The sequence below is a fragment of the Lupinus angustifolius genome, chromosome LG20, assembly GCF_001865875.1.
Source record: "Lupinus angustifolius cultivar Tanjil chromosome LG20, LupAngTanjil_v1.0, whole genome shotgun sequence".
Taxonomy (NCBI): Eukaryota; Viridiplantae; Streptophyta; class Magnoliopsida; order Fabales; family Fabaceae; genus Lupinus; species Lupinus angustifolius.
The window spans coordinates 17,367,093-17,371,944 of NC_032028.1; the positions used below are offsets into that span (position 1 = coordinate 17,367,093).

A 4,852-nucleotide genomic window follows, 5' to 3' on the forward strand; every position below is an offset into this window, starting at 1 on the left:
TTACGAAGAGTGAGAGTTTTGATGGTGGTTTCCTCTAGATATCATCATTGACTAACTTGCATTGTTGCGTTGCTATTATTGTGAGTCTGATTGCATTATTTCCCTTGTTATCTATGACTAACTTAACAATATATTTATACAATAACCAATTTCATCAATTGATAAAGTTTAAAGAGTAATTAGGAAGAAAAAAATAGTTTATGATGTCTAATTGCAAAAGGCACAAAGTTTAGGGGGTTTTATGCACTTTCCCCTTAAATATATATTAGCCTTACATTTTCTGACAAATAAAAATGGAATTGAAAAGGTACAAGGAGTAATAAAATGTTTGGGACAGAAGATATGTTCACAATATCTATACGCTATCAATGTAAATATTTTTACACAATTGTTATATCATTCACCCTTCATTATTATTACATTTTTTGAAAGGTCAATGATAATTAGAATGAAGGGTGAATGATGGACTGATGGTGTGTAAAACTTTTACACTATTAGTGCATAAATAATTTTATCATTTTTTAATATATCAAGTGAAAGAAACATATATAAATGAGTTTGATACCATGATCCAAAATCTTCAGGTATTACGTATGTCAATCTTGTAAGATATTTCCTTATGATTGGTGAAATATCAATCTAGGATTTTGAATCTCATGATTCTCACGCATAATATAAAACAAGGATACAATCATACCTAAATCCATGTTCTCATATCTACCCCTTTGATACACCTTTTTTTTAGAGTTTTGGTATGTTGGTTTTCCTCAACCAAATCTTGAATTCATTTTAGGACCTTTGTTTTCTCTCTGATGGGGAGAGATGAAAACTTATTGTGATTTGGTTATTGGGGATCATAATCTTTCCTAATGTGTTAACTTATAGGGTTCCCATTATCCTTTATAGGTCAACCGTTTGGGTATCCGCTCATTAAGCCCATATTCATTATCAGTTTTAGAAGTCTTATAGGTTGTCAGTAATTAGACCACTTGTTTTGTAACCTAAAATAAAAAGTTGGTATAATTGTATTAACTATATGATGTCCACTTTAATTACAAAATATAAAATTCTAACAATCTCTCACTTGAGCTTCATATTTTTCTGAAACAATTATATCACGTATTCTTTAGGCACACATCTGTATGCTATTTATATTTAGACTTCTCCTTAATACAATATGATCAATCTCATATCAACTATGGAACCACCACGACCTTCATCATATTCAAGCGTGACTCGACCGCGATGATCATCATACCGATATACTAAATGACATAGATCAAATATGGATGAGTGACATGGAAATTTCATGCAATGTGATCTCAAACATGTCTATTTCCAACTGGCCATTCTTTATTCTTTAGTGAGATCAATCCAAAGTTCTTAATTGTAACACAATATTCACAATACATAAGTCCAAAATAAAACAATAAATCATCAACTTTATTATGTATAAAACTATATATGACGTCCAAAGTAAATCATAAAACATATAGATTTCCAGTGAACTAAGGTATCCTAAGGAGCAACACTCATATAAGTAATATGCTCATGAAAGACTTTATGTACCAAACTCTTGGTTAGTGGATCGGCTAGCATAAAATTTGTCCCTATATGTTTTATGGAAATTTGTCTATTTTGAACACTTTGTTTAACAACTAGAAACTTGATGTCAATAAATTTTGATTTTGTAGAACTCCTATTATTGGAGTAAAGAACCATAGACTTATTGTCACAATAAATTCTCGGTGGTATTTTAATACCATTGACCATACGTTAGCCAATGATAAAATTTATGCAACCATATGCCATTGTCCAAGGTTTCAAAATAAGCCATAACTTCGCAGTCATGGTTGAAGGAGATATGAGCATCTGTTTAACAGACTTCCAAGATATAAACCTCTAGCCAATATAAGCACATATCCAGAGGTGGAATGTCTGATGTCTAGACATCCAACAAAATTGGAGTTGGAGTATCCAATGATCTCTAACTTTTTTCGTCCTCCAATAAGTGAGCATGTATTCCTTTGTTCTCTTCAAGTAACACATAACATGTTTGACCGCCTTCTAATGATGCATTCTAGGATTACTCAACTATCTTCCCATAACTCCCATGACAAATGTTATGTCGAGGCGTGTGCAAACTTGAGCATACATTAGACTTTCTACCGCAGATGCATAAATAATCTTTTGCATCTCGTATCTTTCAAGGTCACTTTTGGGAATTCTTCCAGACTAAACATGTCTCCCTTAGCTATAGGGGTTTCCACTAGTTTACTATCTTTCATTCCAAATCTATCTAGAACTTTACCAATATGTCTTTCTTGTGACAACCTTATGATACTTTGAGTGTGATCTCTTAGTATATGAATACCTAATACAAAAGAAGCTTCCCCAAGATCTTTCATTTCAAATTTTTTTGTTAGAAATCTCTTGGTCTCATGCAATAGTCTTATATCATTGCTAGCAAACAGTATATCATTCGACATATAATCCTAGGAATATAAATTTACTCTCACTAAACCTGTGGTACACACAATCATCTACTTCATTTCTTTAATGTCACCATTTAGAAACCCAGTCTTAACATCCGTCTGATGTAGCTCTAAATCAAAATGAGCTACTAGTGTCAATATTATTCTAAGATAATTCTTTGAAGATAATAGAGAGAATGTTTCTTTATAATTAATGCATTTTTCTGAGTGTAGCCTTTAGCAACTTGTCGAGCTTTATATTCATCAATATTACTCTTCAAATCCCTCTTAGTTTTAAATATCCATTTGCAACCAGTAGGTTTCACACCTTCATGTAATTCGACAATATCCCAAACGTCATTATCATGCATAGACTTCATCTCATACTTCATGGCATCATCCATTTCTTAGAGTTAGAACTTTTCATGGCATGATATAAGTTCAATGAATCATCCTCTTTTAACCTGATGTCATCCTCATGTTCTTGAAGAAATACATTATTATCATCAGGAATTGCACTTCTCATTTCTCTAGTGCATCTTCTTAATGACACTTCTACTTCTTGAGGTTGTTGAATTTGTTCTATAGGTACTTGGAGGAAAATCTCATTGTTTTCTTGTTCTAGTATATTGTCAGAAACAATATTTTGAACATTATTTCTATTACCGAATTTTTTTTTGAATGGCGATAGGCACAAGAACTTGTTCACCATTAGTGACAGATTCTTCCTCAAAGACAACATTCATTATGTTCTCTTCCTTCCCAAAATCAGCTTCCTCAAGAAATCTTGCATTTCTCGTCTAAAAAAATGTCTTGAAGTAGGACCATAAAACTTATAGTCTCGAGAGCATTAAGCATAGCCAACGAAATAACAGCTAATTGTTCTTGAGTCCAGTTTTCTTTCATGTGGCCTATAAGGTCGCGCCTCAGCTGGACAACCCCAAATGTGCAAGTGTTTTAAGCTTGGTCTTTTATCAGACGAAAGCTCATATCATGTTTTGTTAACTACTTTACTTGATATCCTATTAAGGATGTAAATTACAGTCTTTAAAACTCCCACCCAAAGAGACTCTAGCAAGGAAAAATGACTAATCATACTTCTCACCATATCCTTAAGAGTTCGGTTTAATCATTCAACAACACCTTTCATGCTAGGTTTTGCAAACATAGTATATTGCGGAACAATTCCACATTCTCTAAGGAAAAACACACTTCACAACATCCTTATTCTTCTTTCTTTTCTTATTCTGAGAGGTCATAGCCAAATGAACACTTTCAGTCTTATCTCTATGCAGTCTCTCTTTCTCTTGCACATAGTGATATATAAACTCATTGAGAGACCATTTGTCCTTCTGAGTGTTATAGCTCACTTTAAATGACCCAAAGTATGCAGGAAGCGAGATCAAAACCAAGTATACAAGCAAATCATCACCAAACTCTAACATAAGTGACTTAGTTTTGATGTGAGATTAGACATATCCATAATATAATCTCTTATGTTCCCTTTGTCTTTATACTTCATGAAGTTGAGTTTAGCCAAATAGCTACTTGTCTCTGCCTTTTTTATTTTTTGAAAAATATGGTTCTATTTCTTCAAAGAACTTCCTTGCACTTTGACCCTCGGAAGTAGAGCCTCGAAACGCTTTTGGAATAGAGAGTTTCATAATCATTAGACACATTCAGTTAGAGTATTCCCATTTCTCAATTTTAACATCATCGAGGATTTTCGGAATAGAAATGAGTTTCTCCACTTGAAGTGCTAGATCAAAATCCATACAACCGATAATAATTTCTAAGGCTTCTTTCTAGACCTTAAAGTTTGTCACATTCAACAATGAAATGCTCTTAATTTGTGTAGAAATATTTACAGCACTAGTTGTTAGGTATCAGTGGTTACAATACACCTAGAAGGGGGGTTGAATAGGTGTAGCGGTTAGAATATCCGCTTTTCAAAACTCGACACTTAATGTTGAATCACCCCTGTTTAATCGATTAAAAGAATGTGGATAATCGATTAACGAATTTGATTTAATCGATTAGAACAGAAACAGTAAGCTTAGGTAGATTCAATTACTTGCACGACAATTAACCGATAATGAAATGAATACACAGAGCCTACAATATTATCAGAGTATTAACAGTATAGCAAATATACAGAATATAGCAATTAATTCTACTATACAAGTTAACCGATTAAATGCAATAAAGAGAGAGAGAGAGAGAGAAAAAAAATCCTGCAACACGATTTTTATCCTGGTTCGTTTGCTTGTCCATCGCAAACTACATCCAGGCCTCCCGGCTGATTTGGGAGATTTTCTTCACTATAATTGAATCAATGTTTTTACATGCACATCATCCAATTACAACAACTTAGACAT

General features: G+C 33.0%; 1 protein-coding gene across 1 annotated transcript in view; it reads right to left on the bottom strand.

Annotated features, from left to right (window-relative positions):
• LOC109336378 overlaps positions 3,955–4,852 on the bottom strand; it is a 17,094-nt gene continuing 16,196 nt past the window's right edge. Inside the window, exon 4 of the transcript XR_002106345.1 lies at positions 3,955–3,965. The gene's annotated coding sequence lies outside the window, so the exon portion shown is untranslated. The remainder of the gene's footprint in view (positions 3,966–4,852) is intronic.